Here is a 12,599-nt window from a genome sequence, read left to right as displayed (position 1 = left end):
TACAAGACTAAACGCAGCAACGGTCGAGAAATTTTCAAGCGCTAAAATAGCCCAAATAAAGAAAAATACTTTTAAATTTGTAACGTAACACTGACGTTAGCGAGGTTTGGGCGCAAAATTGAAAGTTGACCCTTTCTTTACAATAGCGGACGTACTTCTTTCTGCGCCAAATGAGTGAGGTTAAAAGAATAGTTTACCAGACTAAAATTACTTGGTGTTGCTATTTATTAAGCTTTCAAATACCCATTTCACAATTTTCGTAGCACCGTCAGAGCACTCTGAAACGAGCAGACGAATATGTCGCGTACACTCTAAGCATTTGTACACCTTTATGGGTGTATAAAGGGTTTTCGGTAGTCGCGTGGCTAACACCCTCACGTTTAAGGGATAAGATCAAATTGCTGGTGGGAACCAATGATGGCATCTTGTTTGCCAACTTTTTCTTGCTAGTAAAATTGATGACAGCTGTGACCGGCGACATAAAAAGCTCATTACATAAAGTTTCATACCTATCCCTGTGAAATTCTCCTGACGGATGTCTGTGTGCGCCCAAAGCTGTCAGAATGATTACATAGTTTTCAACTTCGTCTTTTGTCATCGCACGTCTAGAGCTCCGTTGTCGTCCTCTATAAATGTTTGTAAGACCATAATTGTATGGGTGTTACCCGTGTGAGAAGCAAACACCCTTAACGGTGTAAACAGCTTTACAGTGTATATATAGGAGCGGAGTCACCCCACTTTTATAGTATTAACGGTACGTTCGAGTGGTCACTTTCGAGCACTCTGGAGTGCTCCGGCGGTGCGTGTTACATTCGGTTAGTCGGAATCGAGCGCCTGGAACACATTCGCCTGGTTCATTCAGATCGCTCCAGCTCGGAGCGCTTTCGAGCTGGTAGCGCGACCACGATCCGACAGAATGTCGGTCACGTGACTCATCTGACTGCAATGGGAGCAGCTCGACGTTCGGCTCGGGCACGATTTATCTTGCTTCAATGTCGAGAGCGCTCCGCTCCTGCAAATCTAGTCGGAAGCGCTGCAGCAGCAATTCGAATGTATACCGCAAGGTACAGTGGCCATATCAAGCCCGTGTGATTCCAGCGAGGAAGCACAGTCGACAAGAAAGCTGCACTTCCTACGTGAAACGCTTCTACATGAAACGTTTCTAAAAGCAACGTGGTAAACTGTTTTCTTGTCGTTTGTCACTTGTATCTCATCCGCCACTGCTGGAAAACGACCACTGTGGTGAATCATAAATCAGTAGCGACAAGCTCAGATTACTGTATACGCTACATGAAGTTTCTAGCCCAGTAATCGAGCGCAGTAACGAAAGTAAAAGAAAAACCCACAACCTCCCATATCGCTTTGTGAATATGTGTAACAGATCAAGGCGATCCGGCTGTCAAACTGAGCTAAGCGCTCCAATCAAGCGCCAAACGTTCACTGGAAAAACGAATGAAGAAAGAACGCTACAAATGATTACGTCATTACTTCAACGATAGGCAAGTACAATGCTTAATTTTTATCCCCACGGGTCTGGTTTGGCTCTTTACTCTCAGTGTTGTTATTGCAATGTTATTATTGCAACTGGAAACTATGGAACATTTCTTTGTAGAACTGTGTAGGTTCAACGTGCGAAGAAAGCGACTTCTGGAAAGTTCCAGTACTCGCTTACTCAATGGCGGGCGGTGTTCTTCAAAGCCCGGCGTAGTAGCTCAGTGGCTATATGGCGTTGCGCTGCTGAGCTCGATGTCGCGGGTTTGATTCCCACCATGGCGGCCGCGTTTCAATGGGAGGCAAAAAGCAGGAAACACTGGTGTACTTAAATGTAGGTGCACATTAAACAACCAAGGTTGATCCAAATAGGTCGCGAAGCTTCGTGCGAGAAGCGGTTCAGAACGAATTGTCACCGACATCAGCAAGGGTGGTTATGGGAGCAGCGATTGGAGCGCAACTATGTTTGGAGGGAACAAACATTCTGAAAAAAAAAAGTTTTTTTAAATTAAAGTGATACACAGCTATATTCATTCAACGAATATAAAATTTCTAATCAATTGTACATATGCGTGGCGAGAAAAGAACAGACAACTCTATTTTACTTGTTCATTATCAATGAATGCCTTTTTTCATCGCCCACCGTAAGAGCTCCCATCGATAGCGGCGGGCGCTGACGCCGCTATCACTTGCCATGCAAGGCAGCTCTTGAAGTGTGCAGAAAGGCGCGCTCGTAAAGTTCACCTATTACAATACGCCTCCCTCACATGTTGTGTTGTTTTGCTTGTCGACGTTTGGCTGAATTTGGTGACGAGGGTAGTTTCATTGTTTCTTAACCTTATAAGTCAAAAGTAGTGAGTTGCGACCGCTAGACAATTGTTTACTTCAGTTGTTTTCGTGCGACAGCGCTGGCCGACGGGCTTGGCGTCCGACGAAAGGACGAGCACTCTACGCCCAAAGTGTTCGTCGGCCTCCAAAGAAAGTATGTTCTGTGCAGCGACGCGATTTCGGCACCCGTACGGCTGATCTTTTCCGGCATCGCTTTTCGCGCTGAAAGCTGGGAACGCCCATCAAATCAAATGGCGGGGCATTTGAATATACAACTCTAATGGTAGGCCTCCGAAAACAAATTTCGCGCCTATTAGAACAAAATGACGTCCCTTCTGTTTTTAACGGACATGACGTTAAAATATTTTTTCTTCCGCCGGAAGCGTTCCCTCCTCACACAGATGGCGCTAAGCCCAATGAACCGCCGATAAGCCGCCATGTTTTGAAAGTATGGACTTCTGTCGAAGCTTCCCTACCAAGTCGCTCGGTCGGCTCTTCAAGGCGACGAAGAGGAACCAATACTGTTATCAAGGACAGATGCCGCTCGAAAACTTCGAATGCTCAACCGTGATATCACGTTCTCCCTGTGGAACGCAGGAAGTTTTCAAAGCAACCGGCTGCACAATTTAGACTCCTCTCTACGCCCTTGCATCCCAGCTGGACTCTGCCACCGAGAAGCTACCCTACTTTTTCGAATATGGCTAGGAGTGGCCTTTACTAAGTCTTTTGCATTCAGAATCAGATGGGCCGACGACGCCTCGTGTGATGACTGTGGTAGCGAGAAGACTCTTCAGCACCTTCTCTGTGACTGTCCTCGCTACAATTTACAGAGACGATCGCTCGTACACGCGACAACGCGTTTCGACCAAAGACCTCTAACACAGGAACTTATTTTAGAATGCCGACATCACAATCCATCGCAGCGGAGGGCGACGAGGGCACTGTTGCAGTTTTTAAGGGCAACAGATTTGGACAAGCGGCTGTAGCCTGAACAGATGTTTATAGTGCTGCAAGTGCTACTCTTCTGTGCCACCTGTGACCGATTGTGATTGTGTATCTGTGCTCCTTTCTTTCTCTATCTCTACTTTCCTGTCACTTTACCTCCCCCTCCCCTCTCTCCCCAGCGCAGGGTAGCAAACCGGATCTTCCCATCTGGTTAACCTCCCTGCCTTTCCTCTTTCTTCTGTCTCTCTCTCTCTCTCCCCCTACCAGGTGTATTTACCTTGCGTTAAACACCATAACTTAATTCATTAATTGTATTTTAACGCGACAGCGTTAAAGGCTCCGTGTCGCAGAAAATCCTGCGTCAGCGTCGGTCTCGGCGTGCGGGGTCCGCGGTCAAGAAAGTCCTCCCGAACCACCCCGACCACACAGGGCCCCCGCGTGGCGCAGATGCGCCGGTGAAATAATTGAATTTCTCAAAGTAAAATGCGTCAGAAAAATCGTAAAGTACGACTTGACCACAACTTACAGGCATGATAGCGTCGGATTGTAATTTGAATATACGAGAAAACATAATTCTCTTGCGGCGGAAACTCGAACGCAAACACCGTTTTTCAGCATTTCTACCATTGATACAGCGGCGCACCCCTGTCGGTGGTCCTTGCACAAACGCCATCCAGATGGCACCCTCGGCAGCGTAACGGCAGCGGCGCGCCGAGGCCAAGGTGCAGAAAAAAGAAAGCTGCAGTTGCCGGGAAGCCTGACAAGCATTCAGGGATATTTGAATGTTATCTCGTTCCACTCTTAAAGGCGAAGCTTAAGTGTCCTCCAAATGTTTCATTTTTTAACACGAAAGTGTTTTATGCCGGCATAGAGTTTCTAAATAAAAAACCTAGAGGGAAAAGTGGCGCTAGTGTCTACGGGGGTTCTCCTGAACGTCGCCTCAACCTACATGGGAATGATGGGAAGTACAGGCTTCGGATTGACTTCTGTCTTGAAACTGGTGGCGTTTGCATGCGGCGCAGTAAACGAAGCTGTATTAAAACATTTTCGTGCAAAAATTAATTTTATTTATGTTGTGTTTTATATAATGCATAATACATTGAATAAAGTTTGTATGACTTTGAGATTGAAGCATGGTTTACCACCAGGGTATGCATTGTTCTGCCTGATTTAGCGCCATTGAATAATTATTTATTTACTTTCACAACAGCAATAACAACCGTGCATGTGCTTATATAAAAATACTCATCAAATATTTATGGAAATAAAAATTTTGTATTATGAGAAAAGTGTTGCGCCTTTGAGAGAAATGTTACAAGTGTCGTCTGCTACGACGCCTGCTCGCTGCGAACGCGGGGAAAGTGAACGTTTCTCGCAGACGGTACGCACTTGCGAACTCTCTCGCTCTTTCGAAAGGCTGCATCGGCTGTCACGATTGATGAACGCCTTCGAGTACTTTTAAACACATCTGCTGCAGTGCTATCTTAGACGCTTGTGGCCTCTTACGAGCATGCTTTACTATATTTTATGTTGACGTACCGCTTCTTCTGAAGTGCGCGCCAGCAACTGTTACGTCGTGGCTTTGCGCTTACCCGTTTTGCGACAGCAGACTACAGCCAGGAAACAGCAACCTTTCTTACCACAAGTAAGTTTGTGTTCTCAAATGTCCTGAAACAACCATTTCAATGAACACATGCAATGAAGCCCTCAATCAAATTTGATTGTCAAGCCAGTAGAAGAGCAACTATGTAGCAAACAAAATGCTTTATGCAAGCAGTCAGCAGTCTTTCCATTGCACTCTGCATCATGAGCAAAAAAATATTACTGGCAGCTTAATTAAACACCCAGCATATGCCTGCAGCTACACTTAACAGGTTTAAGGCTAGCAGCATGTACAAGAAGCCAAAGTGCTGTAGCAAAGCAGAAAGTTGCATCTACGTACTGACCACACAAAAAACGACTGAACGAAAGTTGTTAGGTGCAATGGTAAGAGTCAGGAAGAGAGCAGTGTGGATCAGAGAGAAAATGGGGAAAGCCGATATTCCGTTTCATATTAAGAGAGAGAAAAAAAGGAACTGGGGCAGGCCATGTTATGCATAGGGCATATAACTGTTGGACTATTACAGTTACCGAATGGGGTGCCAAGTGAAGGGAAGCGCAGTCGAGGTCGGCAGAAATTTTGGCGAGGTGATGAAATTGGAAAATTTGTGTGTGCAAGTTGGAATCGGCTAGTGCAAGACTGGGGTAATTGGAAATCTCTAGGAGAGGCCCTCGTCCTGTACTGTACATATAAATAGACTGGTGATGATGATGATGACTGACCACTTTCTGCACTTTTTGTGTTCAATAAACAGGTTTCCAATTGACAATCCCATCCTCCTGCAAAAATGGCTTCAAGCCATGGGTCTGAGAGGCTTTGCTCCAACCAGACGTCATGCTCTGTGCTCTGCCCACTTCGAGCAATCTAACTTTTGCGGTGGTCTACAACGACGCCGACTGCGTGAAGGGGCAGTGCCGACTTTGTTTCAACCAAGCAGTGACAACACAAGGGTAGAAGTATGTTTGTTTATTTCATTTCAACTTTCAATTTATTTTCACTGCATACCAGGGAAGAGAAAGGTGTAGCAGATCCCAAAACGTCAGTCTCTCTCAGGTCCTAAAGAAACATGGAAAGAAATTCACAAAGATTGTTAGCAGCTGCGAAGAGCAAAACTGACATTAAAGAGCAAAATTTATGAATATATGTTGCACAATATAAATGTTCTAGCAAAACATGGCAAACCCCTCCAGTTCACAGTAACGATGATTTCACATTATGTTTTTGTCTTGAACTCACTATGTTCATGCGAATGAACTTATCAGGGAAGAAACTGTGATGGGATCAAGAATACTGAAGAGTACTGACACAATTTTTGTCCCCTTTTCTTTCTTTGTATGTCTATTCCAATCTAATAACCAAGGTATAAAGCTTCAACCCCTCAGGCACACAAGCAAAAATTATAGGTTCCTTTGACTTGAACACTTGCAAACACATGCCAAATTACATGTGTCTTCATACCACTGGTAACTTCACAGGAACAGCATGTGTGACCTTGTGGGATGTCAAGCTAGTGATGCTTGTGCCAATCACCAGATGAAGCATACACTGAGGCCACATTGCCAAATTACCCCATCCTAGCCATATCACATGAACCATACTCATGTTCTGAAGAAAGTGAGGGGGATGCTTTAGGTTGCAAGAGAAGTGATGGCAAAGAACAGTATAATTCAGCCTCACTGCATACATGCTGCCCCACAGGACGAGAAGGCTGGGCTAACTTCAAAGGGCAGAGATCCTGTCATTCCTGTGATGTCACTGTTGGTGGACACTGCGCTTAGGATGTTTTAAAACATTCGTATAAAAGGCAGATGTCACAAAAGAGCGCGTAATCCGCGTATCACACGAGCCAGCGAAAAAAACACGCCGGCGCCGCGGCAACTTCAACAGAGGGGGAGAGCGCATACGCCTCAAGCAACAACGCTAACAACGGCGCCGAAACGTCTGGAACGAGACTCGACGGAGCGACGTTAACCGGAGGGAGAGAGAGAGAGAGAGCACACGCGCGCGCCGAGACACCTTCTCACCCGGCGAGTCGAGAGAGATAACTACAGCGTGTAAGCGTGCGTGAACAGCATGAGTCATCACCCCCCCTCGACGACGCGGCGGTGGTCGAAGGTACCAGAAAAGACTCGAAGTTTCCCAAGCTTTGGCCGTGCTACGGAATCACAACTCCGATCGAATGTTCGAGAAGGACCGTCGACGGCTATATAAACGCCGTGCGAGCATTGTGAGTTGGGAGTCCAGTGAGGAATTCAGGAGTTGAGTCCGCTCCGGTGAAGAGATGTAAAGTGAAGACCGAGCGTCTGCGGAAGAAGGGGATTCCCCGGCAAGCTAGTCGACGAATTCATCGAGCGTCTGCACTTCCGGAAGAAGTTCCTTCTTCGAGATTTGCCCCAAGTTACGCCGAGATCGTCTGACTCCAAGACCAACCAGCACGGTGAATACGATTGGACACTTAGTGTTCCTATTTATTTTGTACTTTACGTGTTGGACTCTTGTGCTTGTCGTTATTTTCTTGTGTTTGTTAATACCCATCTGATTTGTATTGTGTTGTGTCTAGCCTAAGTGTGCAAGTGTGTGTGTAACTGCCTTGTGTGAAGAATATATTTTGTTGTGTTTTGACAACTCTGGGCTCTGACTCGGTCTTTGGACAGCAACCGGCGTTCGCCGGCGCACCAGAGGGCCCACTCTTAATTGTCCTTGCTTTCGTGGGATTATTTTCGGAAGCTCATAAGTCGGCTTTGGAATTTAGTCCGGCGTCTGCGCCTCGTTCACCGGGGTCTGTGACAATATTTCTGGCGTCCGCGACAAGGACCTTTCTGGTGCTAATTGTGTGTCCATAGTAGGGAGAAAGAGCCTAGGGTCGTTTACATTGCTATTGTAAACAATTTTGAGTGTTGCACCACGTTTCGCTAACTTGTGTGCAGAGAGCAGTTCGATTGTTGAAATCTAGGCAGATTTTTGCACGCGGCTAGATTTTTGAAGGGCATTATGGATCTTGAGAAATTAGTTGCCCTTGGTGAGAAGATGGGTCTTTCCGGAGCGGAACTACGGAAGTGGGTTAGCCAGAAGGAAAAAGAAGCTTTAGAAAGAGAGAGAGAAAAGCTAGCGGCCGAACGGGCCAAAGAAGAAAGAGAAGCAAAGGAGCGACAGATAAGAGAAGAAAGAGAGGCAATGGAGCGAAAAGAACAAAGAGAAGCTGAATTAGCTGAGAGGGAAAGGCAAAGACAGCATGAGTTAGAACTCGAACGACTTCGATTGCAGCAGCGTACAGACGCTCCCACCCAGGCAAGAGTCGATAGCACTGAAAGGGAAGAAACTAGCTTCCGTCTGAACCCAAGCAAACTGCTTGTGGCATTCGATGAAAGAAAAGATGATCTGGATGCTTACTTGCACAGATTTGAGACAGTTGCTAAAAGCCAGAATTGGCCAGAGGATCAATGGGCCACTGCGTTGAGCACGTGTTTGAGTGGCGAAGCACTTAGTGTGTACGGTCGGCTGACGCCGACTGATGCCTCTAATTATGGAAGGGTGAAAGCTGCTTTACTGAAAAGATTTAGGTTCACCGTAGAAGGCTTCCGAGATAAGTTTAGGACTGGTAAGCCAGCCGATGGCGAGACTGCCACACAATTTGCCGCGCGGCTCAGTCACTATTTTGATAGGTGGACCGAACTTTCAGAGACTGCACAGGAGTACGGTGCACTTAGAGAGCTTCTGATCAAGGAGCAGTTCCTCATCAGTTGCCACCCAAGCCTGTCACTCTATCTGAAAGAAAGGAAAGCTAAAACGCTTCAAGATATGTTGGAATTGGCAGATCAATTTTTGGAAGCACAGGGAGGCACCAATCTTTCCAAGATTAGAAAAGAGGAGCCAGGGGACCCAAAGAAACCGGCATCCGATGAAAGGAGAAACCCTCAGAAGCCTGTTCCGAGGTGTTATCTCTGTAACCGACTGGGCCACCATGCTAACAATTGTCGGACCAATTTTACGCGCCCCAACGAGGTCAAATGTTTTAAATGTGGGCGAACGGGGCACAAAGCCGATTCATGTCGCAACGGAGTGAAGGAAACTCCCCAAGCATCCTGTGTGTATGCCCCGCCAAAACATCAAGAAGACATAAACGACGGCTTTGTAGAACTTCGAGACGGAAAAAGAATTCCGGTTGTTAATGCGGTGATGACCCAACGCCCCGAATTTCCCGATAAGGGAATGACCGTACTTGCCGGAAAATTGGGAGACAAACAAATCACGGTGTTACGAGATTCCGGCACCAGCACAGTGATCGTGCGAAGGGACTTAGTACAAGACGAGGAGCTCACGGGCGAAACCACTTTAGTTTACCTAGTCGATGGTACGGCTAGGAAGCTTGCCGAAGCCAAAATTGAGGTCGATACCCCCTATTACAGTGGGAAAGTCACTGCGCTTTGCATGGACCACCCACTGTACGACCTAATCATAGGAAACGTTGAGGGAGTTCGCGCCCCAGACGATCCGAAACTTTTGGAAGAAGAATTGAAGATCGAAACATCGACGATTGAAGAGCCACGCGGAAATCCACCAGCCTCTGACGAGAACACCGCGGCAGCTGTCACCCGAGCTCAAGCAAAGGCTCAGGCAAAACCTTCCCAGCTCCCTTCCAGACCCAATTCCGAAAATAAACCGACCGGTACTCATAACCACGCCAAACACCACCATCGAAAAACGAAGGACAGGAAATTTAAATTTAAGAACCGTTAACGATTAGTGTGTGGTGCAAAGCGTTTTGATTGAGTGCACCGAGTGTTTGTTTATGTATTTGTTTGTGTTCTATAAATTACCCTGTCATAGTTTTGTATACTTGTTGCACGTGTTGTATTTCAAATATTTGCCTTGTTACGCGAGATATGTATTTTGTATAGTACAAGTGTAACTGTTACGTGAGAGATGTATCATTGTATAATATAAGTGTACTAGTTATACGAGCGATGTGTTATTGTATAGTCCAAGTGAACCTGTGTGACTTGTGCTTGTATTCGATGTATCGCGAGTGATGTGTGAATTGTGGTGGACTGATTTATGGACTTACGGACTCGTGTGTAGTGGACTCTTGTGCGCGCTTCTTTTGTGGTTTCTTGAATATTATTGCATAATATTCTTAAAGTGGGGGGCAGTGTCACAAAAGAGCGCGTAATCCGCGTATCACACGAGCCAGCGAAAAAAACACGCCGGCGCCGCGGCAACTTCAACAGAGGGGGAGAGCGCATACGCCTCAAGCAACAACGCTAACAACGGCGCCGAAACGTCTGGAACGAGACTCGACGGAGCGACGTTAACCGGAGGGAGAGAGAGAGAGAGAGCACACGCGCGCGCCGAGACACCTTCTCACCCGGCGAGTCGAGAGAGATAACTACAGCGTGTAAGCGTGCGTGAACAGCATGAGTCATCACCCCCCCTCGACGACGCGGCGGTGGTCGAAGGTACCAGAAAAGACTCGAAGTTTCCCAAGCTTTGGCCGTGCTACGGAATCGCAACTCCGATCGAATGTTCGAGAAGGACCGTCGACGGCTATATAAACGCCGTGCGAGCATTGTGAGTTGGGAGTCCAGTGAGGAATTCAGGAGTTGAGTCCGCTCCGGTGAAGAGATGTAAAGTGAAGACCGAGCGTCTGCGGAAGAAGGGGATTCCCCGGCAAGCTAGTCGACGAATTCATCGAGCGTCTGCACTTCCGGAAGAAGTTCCTTCTTCGAGATTTGCCCCAAGTTACGCCGAGATCGTCTGACTCCAAGACCAACCAGCACGGTGAATACGATTGGACACTTAGTGTTCCTATTTATTTTGTACTTTACGTGTTGGACTCTTGTGCTTGTCGTTATTTTCTTGTGTTTGTTAATACCCATCTGATTTGTATTGTGTTGTGTCTAGCCTAAGTGTGCAAGTGTGTGTGTAACTGCCTTGTGTGAAGAATATATTTTGTTGTGTTTTGACAACTCTGGGCTCTGACTCGGTCTTTGGACAGCAACCGGCGTTCGCCGGCGCACCAGAGGGCCCACTCTTAATTGTCCTTGCTTTCGTGGGATTATTTTCGGAAGCTCATAAGTCGGCTTTGGAATTTAGTCCGGCGTCTGCGCCTCGTTCACCGGGGTCTGTGACAGCAGATATGAATCATTCTTGTGCACAGTATGAGTTGAAGTTTCGTATCATGATTACTGGGTCAAATGGCATCTGATTTTCAAAAAACTTAATTTTATAACATAATCCTAGGTGAAAACTAAATTTAGCTAAGAACTATTTATAGTTGGGGAATTCAAATTCAAGGGCGGTTAAGAAAAGGCCTCTGGTTAATATATACAACCTGGGGCCGTATTCTGAAACGTTCCACTTCGGCGGTAGTTCGCCTTTCGCCCTCAGGCGCGCACTGATTGGCTGGTTGAGCAAAATTGAATGAGGTCGGGCTATATAGTATGCAACTGCAAACACCAACATAGCCGATTGTATGGCCGATTTTATATGTGCTGCAATCAGAATTCTACACAGCACAGATAAACAAAATTATAATTAAATCAAAATTGCAATTGCCTACAGCGACCAATTACTGTCCTACCAAAACATTAAGTAATTACAGAAACTAATACATCTTACTTTACCAATATTTTCCTCGAAAAATACACTAAATAGAACAAGCTGGCCTTGCTGTTTTAGTACGTCCACTGAAACCCTTCACACACGGATGAACTTTAGTAACACAATATTTTATATTGTTATACTATGCTACACTATTGTTATATGCTTTTTAAAATTGTCTTTTGTCTTCTACCCTCGATTTCTTGTGAAGGCATCAGCAGCAACACTTGAAGCTCACTCGATGTGTTCACCGGAAGGATGGGCAGCGTTGTAATCAACCAACACGTTGTGCACAAGATTTTGGTTGCTCAATGCTGTGTTGCTCGCATCTAGGTCTTCTATGAAGTGCACACTATGACATAGTTGCCGGGCCTCAAATGAGGAAGCGCATGAAAACACGGACACGAGAAGAAACGAAGACGAAGACAAGCGCTAACTTTCAACAACAAAATTTATTTCGTCTGTCTTACTGTGTTTTGCAAGCAAACCAAAAAACTGTGCTTGATTGTCCTATTTTCCTTTTGCTACGATTCCTTCAACTGTCAATCTTATGTAAACCCTGGCAACATTACAAAAATGAATGACTACAGCGACACATATACACACTGCATTTATGTTAATACTAATCTCTAAACTAAAAAGTATAAGGAGTCAATTTCATGCGGACATTAACCAAGTTAAATTGCAAGGAGCAATGACAGCACGACACCACCACACACTTCCAGGTTTTGCAATGGTTTTTCCAGGTTTTGCACTATAGTGTTTTTCTTTCTTCATCTGAGCTACAGTATTTGAAACGCACCATTTTCTTTTTCAGTTATCACATGCAACATTCTTCCGTCAGTCAAGTGGCACTGCGTTAGTAAACTAGACAGGAAAGTAAGAGCAATCGCAAGCTGAAATATAAATGAAAGCTGCAAGCTTTCATATAATTATGAATGTTGTGCGCCGGAAACGTATGCTGCATACCCCCATAATCTAACGAACGTAGCTGGTACGGATTTCTATGGGCTCGTGTAAAAGCGAGCGTACTTGACACACTACAACGGAACCACAACCGATCAGACATCCCACACGTAAGCCATCACTAGATGCAGTATCGCGACGCGTTACAATGATCGCATACGCCGGCCCG

The 12,599-nt window shown here is 45.9% G+C and overlaps 1 long non-coding RNA gene across 1 annotated transcript; it reads left to right on the top strand.

Moving 5' to 3' along the window:
- Nucleotides 1-4,698: 4,698 nt before the first annotated feature.
- On the top strand, nt 4,699-12,172 carry LOC125940193 (uncharacterized). The gene is made up of 3 exons (XR_007463423.1): nt 4,699-4,909; nt 5,619-5,820; nt 11,676-12,172. It is a non-coding gene; the product is annotated as an uncharacterized LOC125940193 (long non-coding RNA).
- The last annotated feature ends 427 nt before the right edge of the window (nt 12,173-12,599 follow it).

This window comes from Dermacentor silvarum, chromosome 9 (genome assembly GCF_013339745.2).
Source record: "Dermacentor silvarum isolate Dsil-2018 chromosome 9, BIME_Dsil_1.4, whole genome shotgun sequence".
NCBI lineage: Eukaryota > Metazoa > Arthropoda > Arachnida > Ixodida > Ixodidae > Dermacentor > Dermacentor silvarum.
Note: the sequence above shows the minus strand (reverse complement) of the source record. Positions and strands in the feature narration are given on the sequence as shown.